Below are 9,857 nucleotides of genomic sequence, written 5' to 3'. Positions count from 1 at the left end.
TAATTGCTGTTTGATGGAATAAATGAATAACAAATATGAAGTTACAATGTGATCATAAAATGGCTTAGGCTAATGTGTCCATGTGTTCTTACAATCCTGGCAGGTGATGTGTGACTTGTGGTTGGAGCTTCACTGAAACAGATGTTTTACATCTTGTTCTGGATTAGAATTTGGCTAGTGGAATTCAGAGCCCTTTCCCCAATGGGAGAAAATGATTTTATTGTTTTATGTGAGATCATCCTGAGCAGACCATTCACAAATCAGAACAGTTTCCTGTGGCTACAGTGAGGACCTCAGCTGATACTGGAATATTCACCCACTGCTTTGATATGCTTATCTCACAGATTTCACAACAAAATCCCAGAATATCTACAATGTAGATGAGACAGGATTTGTCACTGGTCCATGACAAATCCTGTAAGATTATGTACCAGACTACAGGTGGAAGTGGGAGGGAACAGATAACAGTCCACATCACTGGGAATGTTGTTGGGCAGATTCATCATCTACAAAGGGAAACGGTTGTACAATTCTTGGTGTCAAGGCGGTCCAGACCGCAACCCCATTTTTGGATGGAACATGGATGGTTGGACAAATCTCTTCCTTAAACTATTCACTCAGATCTTAGACTGAACATTTCTCAGGGTTTTAATATTTGATGGTTAAACCTCGCATGTGACTCTGGGACTGGGGGACTAGGGGGCTTCTTAACATTTTTTCTACTCCTGAACCTCTTACTGAATAAATGTTGGGCTGTTAATTCTTTCAAAACTATACATTTTTTTAATATTTTGTCAATACATCATGACATGATCTTACTTGGAACACTTAAATGGACTTAAATGGTCCAACTGTACCTATTAAGCTGATGCCAGACTTTCCACTTATTTAATAAAATATCTTTATTTATATTATAAAACAGACATGAACTAATGAGCACATTTTGAAATAAGACATTCATATTTAAATCAATTCAAAATCTATGAAAAATGCCTGGAAAATTATTTTGGCAGGCTTATTGCATAAAGGAAAAGAGTAAAGTTATGTTAATATGGAAAGGACATGAAATTCTAAACCACACAGCTATTTTTGAAAGAAAGACTTAATTCCTTTAAATCCTTTCCATACAATCGTAATACGAAATCTCTTCTTCTCACATTTTCTTGCTTCCGTGGCTCCATTCGCTTCTTTCGTTGTCTGCTCTATGTCTTTTTGCTGACGTTTCAGTTTCTTCTTCTCATGTGTCTTCTCATGTGTCTCCTTGAACAGCTTCTTCTCTGCATTTGGTGCTGCCCTCACATCTGAGTGATAGGACAGGGGAGGCAGTAGTGGACGGCTAGGTCTGTAGGGTCTGGATGATGGGGCTTCTTGGAGCCAGTGGGGCTCACCAGGTGCAAATCTGGTAGGCTGTCTGAGGGAGAGTGAGGGAAACCTGTTGTCTCGTGGTTTGGGAGACTCCAGGGGGAAACTGGGCCTTGCGCTTTCCAACTGTGAAAAAAGCATTTAATTTAGCATCACTATTAAATACATGCATGTGCACACACTTTGATATACTATCAAAAATATAATATAAGTTAGACTGTGATATTGTAGTGTCATAGGCAATCCATTTGTTGATTTGCCCTAACACATTTATGCTCACTATTTACCTGGATTTTAATTATAGTTCCTTATTTCAATCTAAAATCATCTCCTGTGTATAGCAGAACATTGCTTCGTTGGATGTGCACTGCAGTGTAACTAAGTGTTTCACTTTTCCTACTTTCTCAAGCTGTGCTCTCAGCCTTCTCAGTTCAGCTTTGATCTCCACATTCTCCCTCTGCAGTTCTCGCACTGCTAGCTCGAGGTCTAGACCTCCAAGACACCGCCCCACACGTGCAGCCTTCCGTCGGTTGTCCTCCCTTGTCTTCCTCCGACATTCACCCAGGGTCTCTTCCTCCTCCACCTTATGGTTTCCCATTTGAAACATGCAGAGACATATGACCCAGCAATGTGTATTCGGTCCCTAGAGATCTTCGGCCATCAAAGATTCTATATATATATTTTTCAATCTGAGATGCTGCAGAGCCTCATTCTAATCCCTAACAGGCAATCTCTATCTAAAAAGGGCCTCATATCAAAATTTAAAGTGGTGTGTTAGTTGTAACAGTCGCCAGCTGTGTTGATAACTCACTCTACGATGCGCGGACACGGTGGAATCTTCCAGCTGCTTACCGTCCTCCTACAAAACAGAAACCTGCTTAACACACTGATATCCAGCTCAACAGGGGGATGTCTTACAATTTAGGTCGGATCTAAAGTGGGAGAATTGCTGCAACTAACTTCAAAAGGATGAACGCTGTTCTGCCAAAAATGCATATCACTTTTGTAATCTTATCTTTTTTAAATGTTTGTACTACTGCTTGTCTTCTGCTTATTCTGACTAGCAGTTGCTATCACACCACGCGACTAGAATGTTATACGTATGACGCCGCATGGTTACAGAATTCAAAAGATTACAGCTCGGACGATATTGAACGCGCGTTAAAATACGCTCATGAATGAGTTTAACAGACACCTGTTCATTTCAACACAAAGGGAGAAATTACTCAGCTCACAGAGCTTAGTAACGCGTTAGAGGAAAATTCGCTGCTGCTCTTTAAAACACACCAAGTCACTGCACTATATTGCACTATATTGGACTGTTTGCACTTGTGTAGCATGTTGTCTGTTGCACTGTTGTTTTTCTGTTGCACCATGGCCCTGGAGGAACATTGTCTCGTTTTTGTTGTGTACTTGTATATAGCTGAAATGACAATAAAACCTCTTGAACTTGAACTCGAACTTGATGATGACTTGCCAAAATTGCTTGATAGGTGTGCTCTGCCACGTGGCGTGAATGTAATCGTCAACTGTGATTTGAGTAAAGTATGTACAGATTGCTGAGCTTGTGAAACCAGTTTTAAACATCCAATGTGTAGTATAATGTACTCTGTATTATTTTGTACTGAATGCATTGTAGGTTAGTGTTGCTGTCATGTGGTAATGATTATTACACATTTTAATCCAAACTGCGGCGTCGGGGGCTGGTAATAAATCTTCTTCCCATTGTCTCGATGGGAGGGTAACTGTGAGATTTGATTTCACTATTATTTTGTATATCTTAGATAATAGGTTTTTTGTATTAAGAATGTTTGTTTATAAATTCTGATATGGATGTAGGTATCGGAGTTGATTTTTGAACACATAGGTGATCTTAGCTGATGGTATTGTAGGAGCTGTAGGAACAGACACCTAACTTGCTATAATTTGATGGGGAGGATGCAGGTCATCTGCATGCCTCTGGAATGGCTTCCTTGACCAATTCACACAGCGATCGAGAGCCTTACACTAATGCCAGAGTCCCTCTGATTTCATACTTTTCTCCGCAATATCCAAAATTTGTAAATAAGCACAAATCCATGGGTAAAGTTGTGTAATCAAGAACATACTCTCAATTTCCTGTACTTGGAACATGTCTTAGCAGATTGTGGTTTACAAGCAATGTTATAAGCAACACAAGTTCAAACAGGTGCCCTTTTTGCAACAGGTGGTTTGTTGACAAGGGGTCGTTCATCAGCCAAAACTCACATGGCCCATATGGGGATCGAACCCATGACCTTGGTGTTATTAGCACCACGCTCTGACCAACTGAGCTAATCGGCCTTTCGCAGGTAGCTTCACAGTTCTTGGTGCAGCAGTGAAGGGAACCTTTCCATAAAATTGTAGACTTGGTATCAACAAGATTTTCGACCGAGCATAGGTGAAAGTTGACACATATTGTTCCCTCTGACAAATGGTTATTCTGCAGCCAACTTTTGAATTAAACTTCAAAAGCAAATGTGCAGAAGCTTTTGTTAAAGAGCAATTCAGTGCAGTTGTACACAGTGAGAAAATCATCAATTGCAAAGTCCACCTAGCTTTATTGCTGTGAGTTACATAGTGCTGTCTATTACACCATGAAATCTGCCTTAACAACAAAAATGTCATGTCTGATTCTGTGAGCCAAGGAATATAAACCTTTTAGGGACATATTTGATGTATGGCTCACATTGCACAACTCTATGTCTTGGAATCTGGAGTCCTTAATTTGTGGTATCTCAGTGGCAGACATAATCAGTGATAAACCACTGATATGTCAACTGGTCTTAACACAAACCAGATTTAACTTTCTCTGTGGAGACTGTGTCTAACTTAAACCTTTCCTTCAAATAGAAGAGATCCTTGTTGCAGAGGTAATGGTTTTACCTTTATATGGTTTTCCCACTCATAGTCAGGCAACACACACAAATGCAAACCTCTCACAGACTCTCTCACACACATCCAGAGCAGACATTAATATCTGACAATGTATATTTTACAGCACACTGCTGGCCATCTGAACACATGATGGATAGATATGGTATAGACTGTAGATATGGTATTATACAAAATGGATCTGTACATTCTGTAGATTGTGTACATATATACCCAACCATATACATTGTACATTGTGAATATAATCATAATATACATATATTGTACATACATTGTTAATATATTTTTGTACATACTTAGAATATATAGATTTATCTGTATATATATATATATATATATATATATATATATATATATATATATATATATATATATATATTTTTTTTTTTTTTTTTTTTTTTTTTTTTCCTCTATGCACCCCTGGTTCTCTTCCTCAGTTTGGATAGAGCACTCTCCACCATTTCACTGCGTGTTATACTGTGTATGACTATGTATGTGACGAATAAACTGAACTTGAACTTGAACTTGAACTTGATATGATTCTAATCTGCACTATTCATCTAACACATTCATAGTTATTCATCTGAACACATGATGTTTCTGTCTCTGTACCGCTATTAGTTATGCAATGGTGCCTCAATACTAGCAGTAACTGAACAGGGTTCTGTATAAATATGATCTTTATAACAGCTGCCATAACAGCAAAAATGTAATGTCTGATTCTGTGAGCCAAGGAATTATTATTGATATTGTGAATATTTAATAACCTCCAATGCCAGCAGATTAAATTTTCACAATATTGTGAAAATTGTAAAGGATACTTTATTCATGTCCTCATTGCTAAAGATTGTATCGCTTTATCACAGAGATAAGATAGTTAGCTAGCTAACAGTTGGGGTCAGCAAGTGTCAAACTCGGGGCTATAAACCATTCCTTGTGGAACCATTTCATTGTTCAGCTTTAAACTTTGATCATTTAGGTGCTGGTAGTTTGTTAGCTAGCTAACTGTTCAGCAATAGAAAACCTACTTTTGTATGATTTAGAGACCCAAATTTACAAACCTGTGGGTTTTCAGATTTATCGTTCTCTCTAAATAAGCAAAATGAGTTAAGCCATTACTACAGCTATTGGACTGTTTGAACTACAATATTCGACTGTTCATTTATTGTTAATTAGATTAAATTAACTTTCATAAACATTCTGTATTAATAGAATGTAGTTTTTGGCTGTGATTCATTACATTTTGGCAATTGTGAAAACAAACTGGATGATACTTCTAAAAGTAATTGTGTTTGCAGTTTATTTGCACAGGTACATGAACAACACTGGTAGCATAGTCAACAGGCTTGATGGTTTTCCAGTGCATGACACTGTGATACCAGGGCTGGCCCAATCCTGTGTGGGGCCCTATGAAGAAATTTGAGCTGCCACTGACATAACATAGGTAAAAAACCAAATAGAAATAAATACATGGTCTTTGGCACCCTCTTGGTGGCCTTAGCAGGCTCTCATTTTGCTTATATGGTGGGACAATTGTTCTGCTGTTATCCTATCTATCGAGCAGTCCTACCTAGATTTAATGCACTTATGTACATTAGCCTTAGTCCAGGTTTCTGGTGTTTATTTTAGATGCATTTTTGGTTGTATATGTTATAATTAGGCTACTGTGAACAATTGTATACCGTATAGCTACAGCACCTGTACTTCACACACATGTAGTAATCGGATCTAGAAAGTTGCCAACCCTATTAAAATATTAGGTTTATAGTATAATATTTGAATTAAACAGACAAAGCGTTAATCACAATCATTTGCATGATGATTAAATCTTGAAACAAAAATGTATCAGAGAGCTCTAGTGTTTTTTAGAGACACACACCCAATAAAACTGTGCTTGACCATTTCTTGCCCTCTATATCATTCTCTGCAGTTTACTGAGAAAGACCTGACACTGGGTAATGCCGTTGTCTATTCGAAGGCCAAAACAACAACAATCTTGGTTATCAAAGACTCACTCCACCCTGACCACAGCCTCTTCTTTTAGAAGCCATGATAAAGCCACCATCGCAGCTTGAGAGCACAAATCTAGCCTCTTAAGAAGTGTTATGTTCCACAGGCAGTTCGATATCTCAATGCGGTCCACATGAAAGCAATTTTCTTTCCATGAGTGCAAATTGCACTTTTAATGCCTGATATTTCAGCCGCTCATTTCTCTCACTACATGACAAAACTCTTGAAACTTTTCTCCAAAAGCACTGAATGTTATTCTAACCATTTATGGCCTTTCTCCATTCATGTACACAAAGTCCAGTATGATTCCAAATGTCATCAAAAGGTATATCTGTTTGTAGCTGAACAACTTATACAATGTGATCTTTCTTCTTTCTGTCAAATGAACTTAACAATTGAAACATACAAAACTGGCTGTGTGTCTTGCCAACATACTTGTGTTTGGACATGTGGGATCACTTGCATGACACTTTCAATAGCTCAGTTGGTAGAGTAGAAGTTAAAACTGTCATCCTTAGGCTGTCGGTTCAACTCCGACTCCCACAAACTTTATGTTTTAATGCAGAATCTGTCATTTTATATGAGCAAAAAAAGAGATTTTCCCTGACCGGGAATCGAACCCGGGCCGCGGCGGTGAAAGCGCCGAATCCTAACCACTAGACAACCAGGGATAAAGCTGCAAAGTCTGCACTGCATACTGGAATTGGTATGCATGAGTGGAAAAAGGCCATAAAGTGAGTTATTAATCTTTCTCTTTGTTCTACAAAAAAATGAAGTTTGCAAGAGTCAGGGCTCTTTTTTACCATCTGGGAAAAGAGGGAACGCTGGTGTCACTAACACATGGAAAGAGCTGTTATAGTATTCCCCATTTGTCCCCTTAATGTTTCTGACATTTTAGCCACTCATTTCTCTCTCTACATGAAAACACTCTAGAAAATTTTCTCCAAAAAGTACGGAATGTTATTCTAAGTACTCGGAAAATAGTATTTTCCTCCCCCTTCTGACGCGTGAACTTATAGACGCCCTTGATTGCACGGTGTCTCTGTAATTGACAGGGGAGAGAGCGTATGCCACTCCCTCTCTCCCTAAGAGTACAGCCAATTATGCTCTTTTAGACTCCTGGCCACAAATGGCTGTGACACCATCAGTTTCAAAGTTAAACACAACTCCTATAGTACTAATAAAAGCTTCACACTCACCTCAGCTGGGACATGGCAGACACTGAAGGAAACTCCTCACTTCACTCTCTTTATCTGACCAGTCATTAAGCTCCACTGGTTTCTTCACTGTTTGGAGTTTCAGCACTTCTAGGAAGAGGGAGGTCTTTCTCTCTGAGGTCTATGTACCAGACTGCAGAAGCTAACTGGTAAACTGGCTGTAATGCTGGAAGGACACTCCTGCCTGTCTGAGTCTCAGAGTCCTTCATATGAGATTACAGATCCAGCAGGAAAACTTGTTCATCATATGCATATGACATCAGTTTCTTTATAGGTCTGTTAATAGTCTCTCTCTGATGAATAGCTGGTTGCAGACTCAGGTTCAGCAGAAATTAAAAAAAATAATAATTTTCCCACTTATAGGAACCTGTCTGATCCTGTGTTGAATCAAACCTGCAAACACAACAACCCATTTATTACATTTTTTTTCATTTAAGTTTGATTCAAAATAGCTTTATAGTCAAGACTATCCTGTATAATATTATGGAATAATTAAAAGGCAGGTTTAAAGTTTAATGCAAAGAAACAGCAAAGATCATTTGAAGATGTCATTTATCAGAACACTGGACATAGTGATTTGTAATATTAGAATAGAATCCCTTTATTTACTAAAGGTACACAGAAATGTACACAGGTACACAGAAACTTACTGTATGTAAGAGTGCAAGAGTTCAAAGCAGTATAAGTGCAGATAAAAACCACTACAGTGCCATTGCAGCTTTTAATGCTGTTTCAGTATCAGGGTCTTCAGGAAGGCTCCACCTGGCAACCCTGAAGTGCCTTGCTATGCTTAAAACTGCACACACACACACACACACACACACACACACACACACACACACACACACACACACAAACAAACACTCAACAAGGTGAGTTCTGCTTATTTGTTATTGGAGATTTGTTAAGAAGGCTGATCGCCATTTAAAATTAGATTTCACACACTGTAATTGTTACACTGGTGAGTTTGAGGTAGAGATGCACTTTCATTAATACTGCTTACACTGTGTTTCTTTACAACACGCATGGACGTGTTGAAGCACCTCATATGCATGGAACACTACTACTCAGAGCATTGGATGAATGAAAACAGAAGCTATCTGGCTCACACAATGTTTTAAATGTGCCAAGGGAAAGTCCAAGTGTGGCCATCCTTGAGTGGAGTGGAAGATAAATACGTTTTTTGTCTTTCAAAGCAGCTGTAAGAGTTAGTGGGTCTCATGCAAGAATATTTTCATTATGCTACATTTATTTTGAATTCTTATAACTGTGCCACATCAGATTAATCTTTTCAATTCACCAAATGATCATAATGTTTGTCCATTTATTCAAAGTTTGCATATAATACTGTGTATCTATAAATTATTGTATTTGATAATTGCCCCCAAAATGCCCTATAAGGCTAAGTGCCTTCCCTGTTTTCATCTCTGGGTAAAAGGAGCCAATTTCCTAATCTGAGGGATTAATAAATGAAAACTTCACTATGACATCATTAGTAGTGGAATTAAGAGCTGTTAAAGGCAAGAAACAGAAAACCATGTTACTCTATTTGTTCATGTTGTCACATAAGATCCCCACTGTCACGTAGATAAATAAGATATGGTCTGATAATTATATTAAAACACATAAATAAGATATGGGGTGATAATTATACTAAAACACATAAATAAGATATGGTCTGATAGTTAGATTTTCAAAAAGCTCTATAAACCTTGATAATTATATTCATAAAGAAAAAAGGTGTGTAGTTGCGCTCAATCCAGGAAAAAAAAAAATGAAAACATATCCTGTAGGTGCATAAAGTAAATAGTAGAATGTAGCTTGCACATTACCAGAAGGAGAATCAAGAGGTTTTGTTAAGTTTTATTGGATTAGTGTGTTAGCTGTTGTGTGTGATATCAGCCAGTGAAACAAGAGCAAGTGTTTCATATTTCAATCTGTCGCCAGCGCTCAGAGCTAGTTTAAAACACATAAATAAGATATGGTTTGATAGATTCAAATACAGTCTCACTAAAGAATGGCCATAAATGACTATAATGAGGTGAAGGGGAGGACAGATGAGAGAACATTTGTCCTGACAGGTGATGTTACACTGACAAGTGCTGGAATGGAGCCTGTTAATTTGAACATTGGCTGTCAATATCAACATCACAAAGTATTAATATTGCAGTGTTTTGGGATTTTAAATAGCATTGACATATGGAGGCCCATGTATAATAATAATAATAATAATAATAATAGTTAGAAACTGGATCAAAGTGACCAGTCCCTTCGATCAGGTTCGATCTCGTCCAAGTTACCCTCTGCCCTCTGTCCTCTGTAGCCGGATCCGGGGAAGTCAACAGACACTGACAC

The 9,857-nt window shown here is 38.1% G+C and overlaps 2 non-coding genes across 2 annotated transcripts; both read right to left on the bottom strand.

Annotated features, from left to right (window-relative positions):
- Window positions 1-3,610: 3,610 nt before the first annotated feature.
- Window positions 3,611-3,684, bottom strand: trnai-aau (transfer RNA isoleucine (anticodon AAU)). Its single transcript has one exon. It is a non-coding gene; the product is annotated as a tRNA-Ile (tRNA).
- A 3,200-nt stretch (window positions 3,685-6,884) lies between these two features.
- On the bottom strand, window positions 6,885-6,956 carry trnae-uuc (transfer RNA glutamic acid (anticodon UUC)). Its single transcript has one exon. It is a non-coding gene; the product is annotated as a tRNA-Glu (tRNA).
- Between the last annotated feature and the right edge of the window lie 2,901 nt (window positions 6,957-9,857).

This window comes from Electrophorus electricus, chromosome 10, assembly GCF_041902795.1.
Source record: "Electrophorus electricus isolate QZ-2024a chromosome 10, ASM4190279v1, whole genome shotgun sequence".
Classification (NCBI taxonomy): Eukaryota; Metazoa; Chordata; class Actinopteri; order Gymnotiformes; family Gymnotidae; genus Electrophorus; species Electrophorus electricus.
This window is presented reverse-complemented; position numbering and strand designations above follow the sequence as displayed.